Here is a 17,574-nt window from a genome sequence, read left to right on the forward strand (position 1 = left end):
CATGCTATAACACTAGGATGGCGAGTAACGGGCATGCAGGCTGAGGCTTCATGTTTGTATGCCATGACAGATAACACTAACTAATCATATTCCATTGTGTTTCGATGTTGCCTCTGAATCCTTCTCAACACTGTCTTTAAGGCAGCCAATATCTTTTCCACGGAGTTGGCATGCAAGATGAAACCTGTCGGTAGCCGATGGACTGCAGGCTTCTCCTATGGTCTTCTTCTAAGGATACATTTCATGCTTAAATCACGTGGTTCAACTTTTTACCAGCCACAAGCGATTGGATATGGACCCAAGTTCCGCCAACCTGTAGGATGCTTAAAGAGCTTTATCCAAACTAGAACAAGTTCCCTCACTTTGATTCTTTTGGGAATTTGAACTGGGAAGAAAAGAGTAAATCAGGCAGTTGCTGGCGGGCTCAGAGTGGACATAATGAACATAAGAAAAGGGAAGCAAGAACGAGGAAGCAGAAGCTCTGAGGTAGAGATAATCTATAAGGGGAGAGGGGATAAGGGATTGGCTGGCGGCAGCAAAAATGGTGGAAGAAGCGGCAGAGCGCTGAGGATAAATGTCACCCTGCTGCTGAGGGACCGGCAAGATCTCTTGTCCTCTGGCCGGAGATCCAACTACATTGCCATCTCTACTCTTCCCAAGAGGCGTCATCAGCCTGGGGTCCGTCAGGCTGGCCAGAAATGTGAGGTTCCTGTTTTTCTTAAGTCCACTATAAATACCCCCTCTTACTTGAGGTGACCGAGGGAATCTTTGTTCCTTGTAACCCAAAACATCTACTTAAGGTTCTTTGTCTAGCTCCTGGCGCCATAGTGGCAAACCAGAGAAGGTGCCAAAGAGAGAGACTAGCATGGTAAAGAAGCCTGGGAATCTCACACAGGAGTTTTCAAAGCTGTGGGGGTGTTCAGCCAGAGCAGTGGTTCTTAAAGTGTGATCCCTAAGCAGCAGCAGTGTCTTAGAGATGTAAATTGCTGGGCCCACCCCAGACCTACTGAATCCGAAACTCTGGGGGTGGGGCCCAGTACTCTGTGGTTTAGCAAGATCTTCACATCTGATGCATGCTCAGGTTTGAGAACCACCGGCCTAGAGGAGACCAAGGCAGGACATTAGTACCATCTCTGGTTATTTGAAAGACTGTCAGGGCAGGTGTGATATGAGACCCCCGAGGGCAGCACGAAAACTAGAGCTTAGACAAAATGCGGAGACAGATTTCAGTGCAATAGAAGGGGGACTTTGCAAGCAGTTAGTGTGGTTTGAGAACGGTTTGGGTCTGTTGGGTAGTGAGCTGCCTGTCCCTCACTGGTGGTGGTGTTCAAGGGGCTGCGTGACCGCCAGGTGGTAGATATTGTAGAGGGCTGTGAAGTCCACAGGAGGGAGAAGAGAAGACTGAAGGAGGAAGTGTGAGTTAGGAAGACTCTAAATCAGGAACCGTGATTGAGGACTGGCATCCTGGGTCCCTGGGTGCCATGGTGACAGTGGTGGCGTGGGGCAGTAACAAGCCAGTTGTGTGTATAGGAGTTTCAGGTGGGGCTTCTTTCCATTAAAGGCAGATCCACAATCCTGGTCTCTGTCAGGAAACAGATCCTAACATCTAGGACCAGGATCCCACTACGGGATTTGCTTACTATCCCTCTCTCTAGATTCTAGCCCTTCATTCAACGATCGTAAGCAAAGGCAGAGACTCTGATATTGGGGCAAACAGGTGGAGGCAGTCTGATCACTCGCTCACCCAATCCTCTTGGGACAGGCAGTAGAATAACGAATATTAACATCAAAGTGTCGTATTGCGCTTAGTGGGCACAAGTTTTGGCTCTGGAGTCAGAAGGCCAGACATGTCATTGCGTGACTTAAGCATACTTCTCTCTGCCTTATTTTTCTTGTCTCTTAAATTGAGGCTTATATGAGTTGCTGTCTCATAGGATTGTTTTAGTGTTGAGATAGTAGCCGTGTGCCCAGTCCCCGATGAGCACTCAATATGTTTAACTATTATCATTGCTGTAATTGTTGTCTCTCATCAGACTCCTAAAGTGCCTATGAGGAGGGTAGGGTAGGTTTGGTCACCCCCGTTTTACAGCCCCAGGAGCCGAGGCACGGGACGGTTAAGACCAGGCTGACATCACACTGCTTCAGTATTAGTGGCAGACGAGAGCTAGGACTTGGTTTTCCTGACTTCAGGTGGCCAGGACAAAGGACAGATTCTGTATGTGTGTTCTAGAAAGAAGAGCAGAATCAGTTTTTTGAAAAGGCCATATATGCATGTGAGAAACATTCTACAAAAAAGGCATGTGGTACAAAGTAAGTCTTACCGTGCCGCTAACGGGCTGGTCTCCTTGTCCCTTTCTGTTGATGGACTCTGTGCATCCTCCAGGAGCTGGTTCATGCTTGGACAAGCCTGGGGTGTATGGATCCCTGGGTACTATTTCTAAGGCCTGTTGCTGTTTTGGTCTCCGGCTCCAGGCGTGTGCGTGTGTGTATGTGCACGTGCGAGTGTGTGTGTGCGTGTGCGTGCGTGTGTGTTGTGAGGAGGGTTTATGAGGGCAGAGTGGGGTTTGGGATCTAACCTTGCCCTTGGAAAGAGAGGCCAGTAGGTCTGGGCAGCACCAGAGATAGGCCAGGGCCAGTGCTGGGTGGCCTCCTTCAGCCTCCCTCAGGGCTGGGGGCCTTTGAGTTCTCCACCCTGTTCCAGAAGACACAGGCGGGTGGCCTGGGGGTGTGAACGCTGGCCCACTTCTCCCTTGCTCTGAGTCTGGCTTTCATCTCTTTCTTAAGGTGCTTTCATTCCCCCTGCTCCTCCCAATCTGCCTGGGGAAAGCTGATGGGGACCCCTAGACCCCAAGCTGCTGGATCATCACACCTGAGGCACAGCACAGGGGTGGGGGTGCAGGTCACAGGCCCAGGGGCCCGCACTCCTTGGCTCTTCCCCTTCCTCCTGGGGTCTTTGCTCAGCCAGCTCCTGGGGGAAATGTCAGACTCACTCAGCTTTAGTAATCCTGCCACTTTCCCAGCTTAGAGGAACAATCTTAGTATTTATTATTATTATTACTATTATTATTTAACTTCTAGAAGCCATGCTCTGACAAACACAGCATGGCCTTAGTTGCCTGCCATTTTGGCCAGGAGACAAGGGATGGGGCCAGCTGAGAATGCCAGTCCTTTCCGGGGTCAGCTGGGCCGAGACCATCCCCTGTCAAATCCCCTGGCAGGCATTCTGGTGTCAGAGCAGATTTCTGTGCTTCCTGGTTTCTGGTTCTCTCCAGGCTTAGTTCCTGGCTCCCCCCTTCCCTGGGCTGGAGTTTAAAAGGTTCTGCGTGAAGGCCTCGGTGTGTTGCTTCTCTGAGCCTCCCTCAGCAGGGTCCTGCCTCTCTGATGACTGGAACTATTTAAAAACATGCTTATCAGTCAGCTCCTTGCTGGCCTGTGCAGGCTTGAGTATATCCACTCACGGGGATACAGTCCACCACTTCTGGAATCTCCCATCTCATTCTTAGATGGTTCTAGAGAGAAGAGCAGAACTAGAATTTGTGGCCAGGACTGTTTGTTTTGACTGGTACTGGGCTCCTAACCTCAAATTCCTCTTTCACTTAAAAGTCCTATGGGTTCTTAATCTCAGGATGTCTTTGAACATTTCTCTTAGGGTCAAGTTTCCAGCGGCTCATCTAAAACTTGGATGGGCTGGGTGGGCCCATTGTTCACCGGAAGGAGTGTAAATGTAGGAGAAATCCATCTGTCCCAAGAGAGAATCAGGTAGGGGATGGGCAAAGTGACTTCTAAGGTCCTGTCCTCATCATGCATTTGGGCTCCACATCCTCTTATTCTCTGAAGGAGCCAGAGTCTGCAGTTTTGGGGCCTTATCCTCGGTACAAGGAGAACAAGTTGGAGAAGTTACTGAGTCCTGGGATGAGCCCAACGGCTTTCTTCCTTTTCTCGCTTTGCTTCTCTCCTTCCCCCCACCCTTTCCTGCCTGAGGCGGTATGGCCAGCAGCCAGAGCTCCTGAGCCCTGTTATTTAAAAAAAAAAAAAAAAAAAAAAAAAAATTCAGCCATCACCATGGCAACCTTCATCCTGCGCCACCTCAACCAGAGATACAAAGAAGCAGTGAAACGGAAAGTTTAATAAGATTTTTAATTAATTTATTTATTTTATGAATCTCACTGACAGTGTCTATCTTTTTGGGAAATAGAAATGTTCCATTTTCGTGTCGTTATCAAAATGCTATTCATTTTCTGCCCCTTGGCTGCAGCAGGGTCACCATCACTGCTTGCTTTCTAAGGGCTCCCTTCAGAATGGGTGAGGGGTCTTTTTTTTTTTTTTTTTTTTTTTTTGGGGTTGGGGACTGTGTCAGGTCTTCATCGCGGCGTGCGGGATCTTTCGTTGCGGTGCACAGGCTTCTCTCTAGTTGTGGCATATGGGTTTTCTCTTCTCTAGTTGTGGCGTGGGTTCCAGAGCGCATGGGCTCTGTAGTTTGTGGCACGCGGGCTCTCTAGTTGAGTCACACGAGCTCAGTAGTTGTGGTGTGTGGGCTTGGTTGCCCCACGGCATATGGGATCTTAGTTCCCTGACCAGGGATCGAACGGGTGTCCCCTGCATAGGAAGGCGGATTCTTTACCACTGGACCACCAGGGAAGTCTCTGGGTGAGGGGTCTTATTTGGCATTTTGGCTTTTTGAAAGGGTTTGGAGTTGGGCTAACGCTAGAGCATTTCCATGGCTTTATTCTCCCTGCCATTTCCCTGACATGCAATCAGAGTCACATCCGGGTATTGAAAGCTGGAAGGGTCCTTACAAATCACTTAACTCTGCAGTGCCATTTCTGTTGCTGCACGTCTAGCAACTGTTCTCCCACATTCCGAGAGTACTTCCTTGATCACCCCCGGGGTGCCTGGTCTCTGGCCGTGTCAGTCCACGTGATGCAGGTGGAGCCCAGAGCTTCCCTTGACCACAGCTGCTGGCTCATAGGCGAGCTCGTGGCCCAAAGGCACCTGTGAGGGCGGTCCAGGGCCTTTTGTGTGCTACGGCTAAGAGAAAGCCCCTCTATTTTTCTGCTGTGGGGATGAAAGCCTGGAGCTGCTGGAGACCCCCGTATACAAGGAACCTTCCTGCAAGGGGACCAACAGAGCGGGAAGCAGAGCTGAAGGATGGAGGAGAGAGACCAGGCTCAGAGGAAGTTGCTTGACATCCTAGACTAAGTCCTCAATCCATGGCTTTTCAGTTTCATGAGTAATACGTATCCCCCTTTTACTCCCCTTAAGGCAGTTTAGGTTGGGTTTTCTGACACCTGGAAAACAGTGGCTTTGATGTTACATACCCCAAGAGTTTAGAAATGAGACAACAGACAGCCGGGGCAGGGAGGCACCACCCAAGGTTACAGAGAGACAGCCGCGAAGGTCAGGTGTCCTGATGTCCGTGTAGCCTCTCAATCTGCTGTCCTTCAGTTCTCAGGCTGATTTCCCCACCATGGCAGGAACGAAAGCTAAGCTGGTGGGGGCAGAATGTAAACAAGTGTAATTACGGTAAAGATACCTGCCCAGCTACCTGCCCCAAGGGTGACGGTGAGCATGTGCGGTCATATTCAAGGAAGGTCTCCATCCTCAGAAGATTTTTGTGCCCTTTATAGGTTAGGAGGGATCCCAAGACATGTCAAGAAAAGCACTAATCACATGACCGGTGCTGCATAGCTGTGAAACCCCAAGACGTAGCTCACCTGCTTTCTCCACTGAGATCTGCTTTTTAACTCTGTAAACAGATATAATTCAGTCAGTAAACCAACACTTGTGATTTCATTAATTCCACGGAAAAGCATTAATTGAGGGCCTCCTATGTGCTAATCAGTAGAGACACAGATTCAGTAGTCAACAAGGTAGCCTCTGTACCTGTCCTCAGGGAACCTACACTTCAGGGTGGGCATGAAAATAACCAGAGAAACATAGACTTAGGGGCTGTGAAAAGTCTTATGAAGGAAAAGTACCCAGTGCCATGAGAGCATATGAAGAGGACCCATCTCATCCGCTGAGGCAGGGGAAGTGCTGAGCAGAGATGGACAGAAGGAACAGGTATTAGCTAAGCAGCGTGGGGACCAGTATTTTGAATACTGGACAGAGCCTGGGCAGTTAGGGGGGCAGGGCTTTGAATTCATTCATGCCAGTGTTTGTTGGGTACCATATGTCAGTGTTCCTCTCTTTTGCTTGCTATTTTAGGTCCTTTTATTCCTGCCATCAGATTCTCAGAGCCCAGGAGTCCTTGAGTCAGTTATATAAACTATTTTCAATCTAGGATCCTTGGTGCTCTGGCCTCACGGCTCCACAGGTTCAGATACGCTGCGGGCTAACGTCTAGTTAGTCACGCTTTTGTGTGTGAGGTTAAAAAATTCCGCCATCGTAACCAAGCCTGCTCTTTTAGAGAAGGGTGCGGATTGCTTCTATCCATCCTCAAAAGTGCCTCCTCTCCCCCCACCACCCCGCCCCGATTTCCCTTTCATTTGTCTGTAGAAGAATGTGGCGGCAGTGAAGCTTGCTGCCACTAGGGGGCAGGAGCGCCAAAGCAAAGGACTAAGTTCCGGGAAAAAAGCAAATGAAGCCCGCAGGTAACACGCAGACAGTCCGACAGGGTTTGCGCTGGCGTAGGCCCCGTCAAGCTCCGAAGCCCAAGCTTTACGTGTCTCGATTCCGGTACACCAAGTGTGCTTACAATGATGATTCCCTCCTGCACACTGTTGATTGCTACAGATACTAGTGCCAGCAGAGAAATTTTAAAAAGGAGCCTCTGGTGGGGGTGGTTCTTTTTGTCTATAAAACAAAGGAATGGAGTCTTGGATTAGAATTTAAGCTTGAAAGCGCCCTTCAAAATGTGCAGAGGGGCCAGGGGGCCCCAGTCCTGGTTCGCAGTGTGCTGTGTGACCTTGCTTAAGAACATAACCTCTCTGGGCCTAAATTGCTCCTTTATAAAAGGATGATACGATGTGAAAAGTCTCTTCTGATTCAAAGAATCCGAGTGGTGAAGACAGTTAAGAGTGGAGAACTGCACCCTTAGATGACTCCTTGTGTAATTTCTAATTTGGGGGGTTCTTTCCACTGAGGGAGTTCTGTTTTCCTGACTCACACCTCCTTTCATTTTACAGATGAATACGCTTTACCACGAAGGAATGAAGAGCTATGGGCGGGGTTCTGGCAAGTAAGTGGTGAGAGAGATACTGTCGGTTCTTTCAAATCACACCATGACCAAATCCTCTTTGCCTTTGATAGGGATGAGCTATTTGGCTCTGATGTGGGAGACAGGGTGAGTATCTGTGAGAAGCAAGTATCTCCCTGAAACTCAAATTAAACCCTCCGTTATCCTGGAATCCAGAGCCTTATTGAACTAGCTCACGTGGCTGCCGGCTTGAGAACAGCGTGGAAACAGGACTGCTCTGGGACGGAGAGATGATCTTTAAGGCCCTTTTCTGCCTTGTCACTCTAGAATGAGAAGATTTATGCCCAGACAAGACTATCCCTGGGAGGCCCCACCAAGAAGTGGAGCTTCGGCCTAAAGCCACAGTCTTGTTCTAAGACGGGCCCCCTGGGACTGGCCCCTGAGGACCTGTGCTGTCCTCACCGCCCACTGCTGCTTTGGGCTGGGGGAAGATGGTGGACCATAACGGAGACAAAAACCCCAAACAAATCAAAAACCAACAACAAAAACCCTATAGGAAAACCTCCTTTCTCTGGCAGCACCAGTTTCTGGGATTCACGACTTAGACCCAAAATGTAGAGTGGGAGGGGTCAGCAGGGGCTCGGGGAGGCTCCGCTCGGATTCTCCTTCCCGCTTTGGGTGATGGCTCTCTCTCCCCGCCCACCAGTGCCAGATCGACAGCAAGCGGTTGCCTTGCGTGGCTGCTGCCTTTCCCACTGAGCAGGATGTTATAGATACCTTCGCTCTCAATTAATATAGATCAGCACCATGATTCGTGTTTCTCTAAAGATTATTTTAATGTTGACATTAGTGGAAGTTTATTTTCTGGTTGGGTGACATCAGTACCACAATTTGTAATGATCGCAGAATGTTCCAGTTATGACTGTTTTGGGCTTTTTTTGGCCAGGCCTTGCAGCTTACAGGATCCTAGTTCCCCGACCAGGGATGAACCTGTGCCCGCTGCAGTGGAAGTGTGGAGTCCTAACCGCTGCACCACCAGGGCATCCCCCTGCCCCACGGTTTTAACCGGCAACTCCCCACCCAACCCACACATTGCACATCCCCTAGGTCGCCTCTCTTCATCTTGACACCGGGTGGAGGCGGGGAATCACCGCATCTTAGGGATCATCCTCTCTAGCCCCTTCATCTCCCAGAGCAGGGATGCGGCTTCCAGCTGGTGGCTGACCGGGGCTAGAATTCAGGTTTTCTGAATCACCACCCCTCTCAGGATTACTGAAGGTGGCCAGGAAGGGAGGAAGAGGGGACTTCACCCTCCAATGCCTGGCAGTTTACAGATTGTTAAGAGTGTCCCCTCTTACACATTTTTATATTCTCTTCCATGTTTCTACAATAAGTGTCCAAAATCCTGTCCCTGGCTGCTTGCTTGTTGGACAAATTTGGCCTGCCCGTCCTTCCTGTGCCCGAAAGTGGCATTTTAAACCCCTCCTTCCTCTCTCCCAGATCTGTCCCACCTCTGCATCCCCCAGATTGAATTTCCCAAGGGCGACTGCCACACAGAGCTAGCAACCCGTCACGAGATGGCTAAATATAAACCGTACAGACTGCAAATAAGCCTCCATGATCATCTGCTCCTTTGTTTAGCTTATTATCCTCCCAAATCAGGCTGGCGGGGAGGCACGCGCCTCGTCCGTGCTGCACAGGACCCGGTGGGTGTTGGTGTCCCACAGGACAAGCCAAACAAACACACTCTGCTGTGTGCCGAGTCGTTCCCTTCTCCGTGGAGCAGGCCCTGCTTTCCAGATAAAGCTGACAATCCCCAGGCTCTGATTTCCAAAGCAAATAACTGTGAATCCCCTCAATATTGGGAACAGATGCAACAGTCTGGCTGAGGGCTGAGTGCAGCTAGGGACAGAGACACGTGATGTGCTGTGGAAGTCGTCTTACCTCCCTCAGGGGAGGATGGGGAATGCGGGACGATGACCCGGGAAGGGATCAAGGGTTCAGAGCTGTACCGCCATCCTAGAACATGGCATGTAGGGAGAGTGACCCCCAGAGGCACACATTTTTCAGGGGGGACTTCCGATCAATTAATGGTGTCTGACGTGGACCCAGGTTTGGTGGGAGGGAATAGGTGTGCCTCACACTTGCCATCTGTGATCTAGAGGAAACCAATCTCAGGAGGTAGGATTTCTTAGTATGTAGGGTGGAGCGGTGGTTGCAGAAAGTTACAGGCTTAGCTGAAGCCTCAAACTGTCATGTTGAAAACATTCCTAGTGTTCAGGATCTCGTGAATGGTTGGTTTTTCTAGAGAGTTGGGGTCCATTTTGAACCTTGCATTGTAATGGGGACAAGGGCACAGGAAAGAATCTGTGTTTGGAGAGGACCCAGAATGGGATGCTATCATGAAAGGACACCACTGACCTCCACTGCTAATCTGATGGCTATTTACCTGTCTTCATCTTAAATGACCCTTATCAGTGCTTGGTGCTACTGGCCATTTCTTTCTTCTTGAATTATGCTCTTCCCTTGCTTAAAAACACTCTTCTGCTTTTCCTTCTGTCTCTTTGATCTTGCCTTAATTTCTCTTAAGTTTCATCCTCCTCTGTCATTAAATATTATGGTCCCTTGTCCATAGACTTGTCCTAGGTCCCTTTCTTTTCCCACCCTGCATTCTCTCCCTAGGTGATCTCATCCTAGCCAATTATTTTAATTCCCACCTACATGGATATATTCAATCTTTTATATCTTGAGCTACACAGAACCCCTCAGCTCCAATGGCCTATTTAGCATATCTGCTTGGGTGCCCCAAGGGCAAGTCAAACTCAACATGTGCAAAAGCAAGTCTGTGATCTCCCTTCTGTGCCCCGCCCACTTGGATCTCTTCTGGTGTTTCTTAACTCCAGTTAAATAAGCCAGAAATGTCACCCTGAACATACCCCCTCCTTCTCTCTTCCTGTATCCAATCCATCACCTAGCCCTGATGGTTTTTTCCCCAGTTTTATTGAGATACCATTGACATATAGCATAACGACTTGCTATATAAGGGGTACAGTGTAATGACTTGACGTACATATAAATACCATAAGTTTAGTTAACATCCATCTCATATAGTTACAAAAACGTTTATTCTCCTTGTGATGAGAATTTGTAGGATTTGCTCCCTTAGCATTTTTCAAATATGTCCTACGGAAGTGTTAGCTGTAGTCACCATGTCGTACATGACATCCCCAGAACTTATTTATCTCATAACTGGAAGTTTGTACTTTTGACCACCTTCATCTAATTCCTCTGCACCCTGCCCCCCCAACCCTGGTTCTAGTAAACACACATCTGTTCTCTTTTTCTATGAGTTTGGTTTCATTTTTTTAAAGATTCTACATATACATGAGACCATACAGCTTTTGTCTTTCTCTGCCTGACTTATTTCATTTAGCATAATACCCTCAAGGTCTATCCATGTTGTCACAAATGGCAGAATTTCCTTCTTTTTAATGGCTGAATAATATTCCACTGTATGTATATATCCCTCACATTTTCTTTATCCGTTCGTCTGCTGATGGACACTTAGCCTGATAATTTTACCTCATAAATATTTTTGAATTTGTCCACTTTTTTCTGTCATGACCACCATCCTAGATCGTTACTAAATACTTTCCTTTCTTGCTCAAACTACAAATGGTCCAAAACACCCCAATTCCTTTCCTTAATTTAATTTCAGCTCCCAAGTTGTCAAAAAAGGTCTTAGTCAAAAGGCACCTTGGATCACCTTCTCTTTCTCCTCCCACTGTTTCTACTCTGATATTGGCCTCTAGTTTACTGCATGCTGAGGACTGTTAAAATCCCAACATTCACATGGTGCTTTCATTTCAAAGCACTTTTTTTTTTTTCCAGTACGCGGGCCTCTCACTGTTGCAGCCTCTCCCGTTGTGGAACACAGGCTCCGGACGTGCAGGCTCAGCGGCCATGGCTCATGGGCCCAGCCGCTCCGCGGCATGTGGGATCTTCCCGGACCGGGGCACGAACCCGTGTCCCCTGCATCGGCAGGCGGACTCTCAACCACTGCGCCACCAGGGAAGCCCCTCAAAGCCCTTTTGTTCTCATCATTTCATTTTATTTTCAACTGGCCCCGTGAGTGGGTCACAATCACCGCATTTTAGGGATCTTATCTGCCTTCCTTGGAAACAGTCTCAGAGACGTGGATCACCTCTTCTAAGGTCATCACTGGTTAGTGAGCAGGGCTCACGTCTGCTGACTCCCCACACTGACCTCACTGTTCCCCCCACTACTCAGAAGAGGACTTTGGATGAGCCAGATGCCCTTTAAGGCATATTCTAGGGCTAACAGTCTGTGATTCTGTGGTTTACAGGGACCAAGGGGAAGTTGCAAAAACATTTCAAAGAGAACTTTAGAGGTGAGGTTGAGAGAAAAGGTTCAAAGTGAAACTTGCCTTTCTCCACAAGTGAGTTTCAGATCTGAAGCCTGAAGACAACAGATCAATTCTCTCTGCCTCGTGGCTGCTGCTTCTCTGGCCTCTCAGTGACCATGACTGGAGGTTGGCTTACAGCCTGATGGTGACCCAAGAAGGGTCAAGGGGTTTTAATCTTGCTTGGGGAAAAGATTGAACGTGGGAGGAGTGAAAACCTCATGTTGTGCTAAAGAGGGTAATGAGAAGTGAAAATAATCCACTGTGAATGAGCCCCGTAGGGATGGAGAATTTGAGGGAAGAAAGAGTCAAGGCAATGAAGGGCTAGTGATTTCATGTTCCCAAATGCAATCCACATAGTTCACATGTGAAAACATAGCAGAAGTTTGTGTTTGTGGTATAGATTGCGATGTCTTCTTATAGTTATGTGTGAATTAAGGGCTTCTCAAGCTGCAAAAAGGTTGTTAATGGACTGAATGATCAGGAGGGACTCCGTTGATGAGATAGATGGTCATACTTCATGAACTTTTCATTAGGCTGGATACAAAAATATAGACATTTCCTTATCCTGGGTGTGAATATGACAAATGGTGAGCCTGTAGACCATGTAAAGTAGGGATGGTAAACAAGTTTAATTTCCTGTGGTATCCCTGATTATGTACATGGTTGTGACTTTTTTCCTTTTTCCAAATGTATAAAATGTCCAGAACAGGGAAGACAGAAGACAGAAAGCAGATTAGTGATTGCTTAGAACTGGGGTTGTAGGGGAAGGAAGAATTGGAAGATGACAGGTAAAGGTTACAGGGTTACTTTCTTTTAAATACCTTTTAACTCCCTTCACCCATTTCTCCCCCCCACCTCTGGCAACCACCAATTTGTTCTCTGTATGTATAAGCTTTTTTCTTTTTTAAAAAAGACTCTACCTATAAGGGAGATCATACTCTAATTTGTCTTTCTCAGTCTGACTTACTTCATTTAGCCCAATGCCCTTGAGGTCCATTTATGTTGTTACATATGGCAAGGTTTCATTCTATTTTATGGCTGAATAATATTCCATTGTAGATACATAAACCATAGTTTCTTTATCCATTCATCCATTGATGGACACTTGGGTAGTTTCCAATATCTTGGCTATTGTAAACAATGCTGCATTGAACATGAGGTGCATGTATCTTTTGGAGTTAGTGTTTTTGTTTTCTTCAGGTAAATAACCAGAAGTGGAATTGCTGGATCATATGGTAGTTGTGTTTTAGTTTAGATTTTTTTTTTAACAAGTTTCTTTTCTTTTTTTAAATGTTATTTATTTATTTTTGGCTGTGTTGGGTCTTCGTTTCTGTGCGAGGGCTTTCTCTAGTTGTGGCGAGTGGGGGCCACTCTTCATCGCGGTGTGCGGGCCTCTCACTGTCATGGCCTCTTTTGTTGCGGAGCACAGGCTCCAGACGCGCAGGCTCAGTAGTTGTGGCTCACGGGCCCAGTTGCTCCGCGGCATGTGGGATCTTCCCAGACCAGGGCTCGAACCCGTGTCCCCTGCATTGGCAGGCAGATTCTCAACCACTGCACCACCAGGGAAGCCCGTGTTTTGGTTTTTAAAGGAAACTCTGTACTGTTTTCCATACTGGCTGTACCAGTTCACATTCCCACAACAGGGCATGAGGGTTCCCTTTTCCCCATACCCTCGCCAACACTTGTTATTTCTGGTCTTTTTGATAATAGACATTCTAACAGGTATGAAGGGTAGTGGCTGTCTTGAACACTGGGATAAGGAAGATTTTAAAACCAAGCATGGGCTTCATGGGGAAATGTGTGGTGACTGATTAGCAATTTCTGCCATGGTTGAGGAATGAGGCAGTGGGAGTACAAGTGCTGACCTGGGTCAGTGCTACTCAAAGTGTGATTTGCAGATGGATGTAGGTCTAGAAATATTTGTTACCCATGAAGAAATGAGTACAGAAATGGTAAGTAAGCATTTAAAAACTTTTATAGCAATTTGACATTGCAGCCTCATCCACGTATATAATTCCCGTTATTTTATAAAGTATCTATCTGTGGCAGATTGAAGACAAAATTAAAACCTGGCCCTTTACCAGAGATAGTTTGAGAAGCAGTGACCTGATGGACTGTATTTGACCCCATTAGTTCCTATAAAAGACTTTGGACTTGGAAAGCTTATGAACGCAGCCGAGGTCCTATACATGTTGGCATTTACGTGGACTTGTTGACTGAGCATGGGTGTTTGCCAGTTTTCCTCCTCTTGCTTGGCAGAAGGATTAAGGTAATAACTACTCAGAGATTGCCAGAAATGCCTTCCTGGACTTCTCTACCCATTTCTACTTTCCATTTATTCCGTAAAGCCTTCACTAACATTGGCTTCTTCCAGTGGAGAGTCAGTGAGGCCAGCAAAGAGGTGATGTCATAGAAGGGCCTGGAGGGTGATCAGAGAGAGGTGTCCAACATCAGCTATTGAATTGGCCTGGGTGGCCGCTGGGATCATACATGAAGTCACCCATTCATTTGCCCATTGATGCATTCTTACTCCTTCATTCTGTCATTCAGCAACTCTTTGTGGAATGCCAACTATAAGCGTCAAAGTGCCAGGTCCTGGAGATATGATGGTGAACAAGGCAGACGCGTTCTCTGCTTTCACGAAACTGACAGTTTAGCAGGGGGACAAGTCTTAAAGCAATAATGTGTATGAGTGGTGATATAAATCCTGGTAGGTAGTCTGATGGAGAAGCATTGGTTTCTCTGAGAATATTTAGCAGGGGCCCTATCCTAGCTAGGGCATCTTGGAAGGCCTCTGAGGAAGTGACACGTCTGCCAGAGTGGCTGGACCATGATGAATGACTGGAGAGCAAAGGAAGTGACTAAGATGATCCTGGGGAGGTGGGCGAGGGACAGAAGGTGCAAGGCCTTGCAGGCTGCAGAAGGAGTTTGCACTTGATCCCAAGAACAGTAGGGAGCCTAATGGAATTACAAATATGGTTACGCCATGGTCTCTGCTCTCAAGAGACCATCAGCACAGTGGAGGAGAAAGATACCTAAACAACTACCTATAATATAATGTGATCTGGGTTGTACAGAGGTGTACACACAAATGGGAAATAATGGGGTTAGGGGACCGAGATGCATTAACAGGTGAAATTTGACCCTGTCATTCTCCTGCTTTAAACACTTTGGTGGTTGCCTGTTGTGCTTAGAATATAGATGAGATCTTTCTGTATTGCCTAGTCCTATCTCTGTGAATTACAAGAAAACCCTTCAACCTTAAAGTTGCTCAGGACTACAGAGCTTCTGTTGGGGTGTGTCATTTAGCAGGTGATGAGCATGTTGGAAGGCTGGGGGCTGGGGCTGTGGTCAGCCACAGCTGAGCCCTCCCTCGTCATTCCCCTCTGCCCTGTGTGAGTCAGTCCCTGCTGGCCTTAAGGTTTTGGTTCAAGAACCAAGGGGCCCATGTCTGTAAAATTTTCTCTGTGAGTCATCTATTGCCGTGTAACAGCTTATCTCCAAATGTCGTGGCTTAAAATAATGCATATCATTGACTATGTCTCATGGTTTCCGTGGGTCAGGAATTCAGAATACAGGGGGCATGACCTGTGTCTGATGCTCCAGGTCTGGGGCCTCAGGTGTGGGAGCAGGAGGGTTGAAGGCTGGGTGCTGGAATCATCTAAAGTCTCCTTCAGTTATGAGTCTGGCGGGTGATGGTGTTGCTGGCCTGGGGACCTCGCTGGGTCTGTGGGCCGAGACACCCACGTGTGGCTTCTTCATGTGCTTGGGCTTCCTCACAACATGGTGGCTGGATTCCAAGGGCAAGCATCTCAAGGGAGAGCCAGGTGGAAGCTGAATCCGTTTTAGAGCCTAATTCTCAAGTCACACAGCGTCACTTCTGCTACATTTTATTCGTTAGAAGAGAATCACTAAATCCTCCTCATGTTCAAGGGGAAGGAAATTAGACTCCACTTTTTATGGGCATATTTGAAAGCTACCCCATTCCCTTCAACAAAAGTCCAGAGAGTACCCTGGAATAGCGGTATATGCTCCAGTGTAAAATAATGACGTCCGGGAATTCGCTGGTGCTCCAGTGGTTAAGACTCTACGCTCTCACTGCTGAGGGCTCTGGTTTGATCCCTGGTCCTGCAGCCACGCGGCCGAAAGAAAAAAAGAATGACATCATAGCAAACATTTCATTTCTGAGATTCTCTAGGACCCTACCCTGGGCAATGTTTTGACAGCTCCCCACATCCCCCATCTCCCTTTAGGAAGAGGCACTAGTTTCTGAGAAGCTTCTCTACCCCTGGTTAAATAAACATAGGACAGTCTGATTTTACTGTGTGTGTGTGTGTGTGTGTGTGTGTGTGTATGTGTGTGTGTGTATGGTGGGGACCATCCACAGTTCACCTGAAACTCTGCAGACAGGCTACTCACTATCCTGGAACATTGGGAAGCTTCTCAAGGTTCAGTACACATTTCTGATATTTCAGAGCTGCCCAAAGACATAATAAAGAAATAAATAAGCCACACTAATAGTGAAGAGTTACATTTAAGGGAAGGTTCTTCGACTGAGCTAGTTTAAATGTTAATTTTGTTACTCAGGAGGACACTTTGGAACTCCCTGTCATTATCAAACAATTAAACTGTAGTTCCTTATTAATTTTTACTGCTTTCCTAGGGTAATTAGTGGCACGTAATGTGAATTGCATCCCATTAATGAATAGATTTTTGAATGTGAGTGGGCAGAACCTTTTATTTGGCTATCCACCTAGACAAGGCCCACAAAAGGAAGAAAGGTGGACCCTTGCCAGAATAGAGGGCCTCTGCATGTCTCCCTGAGTCCAGGGTGAAGCCCGGCAGTACCCTTTATAAAACATGTAGTCATCAAGCTTCAGGAAGTATGATGGTCCTGGTGCCTTCCTTGAACTCAAAGTTGGCAGTCAGAAAAAGGATAGTTCTATTGGAACAAAGATTTGGAAACCAAAACCACGATATGGAGATTCCTGAAGTCTTAAAGGAAGACTCTCACTTGCGGATTCATCTTTTTGGTTTTGTTGAAAGTGCAGTTTATGAAGCACCTACTATATGCCTGGTACTTTACCAGGCAACATGAGTATATTATTTAATTCTCCACACTCCTTCATAAGATCGCTATTATTATCTCAATTTCATAGACAAGGAAAACTCATCTTGGGCTTAAAAACATGAGATCATATATTAAGTGACAGATCTTGGCCCTGAGGCCAAGTCCAGCTGAGTCTCAAGCCCCAGTTCTCAACCACTGCATCACTGCCTGATGGTCGGGCCATATCTTTATTCCTATCCTCTGTTGCATCACTCTGATTTATTTTTAACATTTTTCTTGTTTGCAGATTCTATAACTAACAAAATTGAACACAAGTGTTAAAGGACCTTAGAGATGTAAGGTGATCCCTTCATCGTTTTTTTTTTTTTCCCACTTCATCTTATAAATGAGAAAATTGAGGCCCCGGGAGGAGAAGGGACTGTCGACTGAAAACAGATGCACAACCTAAAAGTTGAGAATTATGTTTTATTTAGCGGACTTTCTGAGGACCTCAAGCCCAGGACACAGCCTCTCAGATAGCTCTGAGGGACTGCTCCCAAGAGGTAAGGAAGGAGGTAGGATATATAAGGGTTTTTGCAACAAAGACCAGGTTGTTGGAACATTAGAAGATTACCGTTAATTAAAGAAAACCAGAGAGCGCAAGTTAATGAATTCAGCACTTTTCTACGTATGGGAAGATGCAAGAGTCTGGGCTCACTGAAATCATTCCTTTGCTATGCACCTCAGCTCTCTGGGACCAGTGTCCTGTTCTTGCACATCCTGAGTCCCCTCAGGGTGCACAGTTGGGGATGGCGGCCATGGCTGAGGGCTTGGCAGTGGGCAACCTGGCAGCCCGGAAGCCATTTGTCACCATGCTGAGTTCCTGCAGGGCTCACCACGGGGGCGGCTGTGGTGGATTGATGGCTGAAACACCCTTTGTTTACTGACATGGCAGGACAC

General features: G+C 47.2%; 1 long non-coding RNA gene across 1 annotated transcript in view; it reads left to right on the forward strand.

Annotated features, from left to right (window-relative positions):
- Positions 1-17,034, forward strand: part of LOC112403236 (uncharacterized) — a 42,990-nt gene extending 25,956 nt beyond the window's left edge. Inside the window, exons 2-3 of the long non-coding RNA XR_003003874.1 lie at positions 7,128-7,180; positions 16,922-17,034. This is a non-coding gene — a long non-coding RNA (uncharacterized LOC112403236). The remainder of the gene's footprint in view (positions 1-7,127; positions 7,181-16,921) is intronic.
- The last annotated feature ends 540 nt before the right edge of the window (positions 17,035-17,574 follow it).

Source organism: Neophocaena asiaeorientalis, unplaced genomic scaffold (genome assembly GCF_003031525.2).
Source record: "Neophocaena asiaeorientalis asiaeorientalis breed wild unplaced genomic scaffold, Neophocaena_asiaeorientalis_V1.1 scaffold527, whole genome shotgun sequence".
Lineage (NCBI taxonomy): Eukaryota > Metazoa > Chordata > Mammalia > Artiodactyla > Phocoenidae > Neophocaena > Neophocaena asiaeorientalis.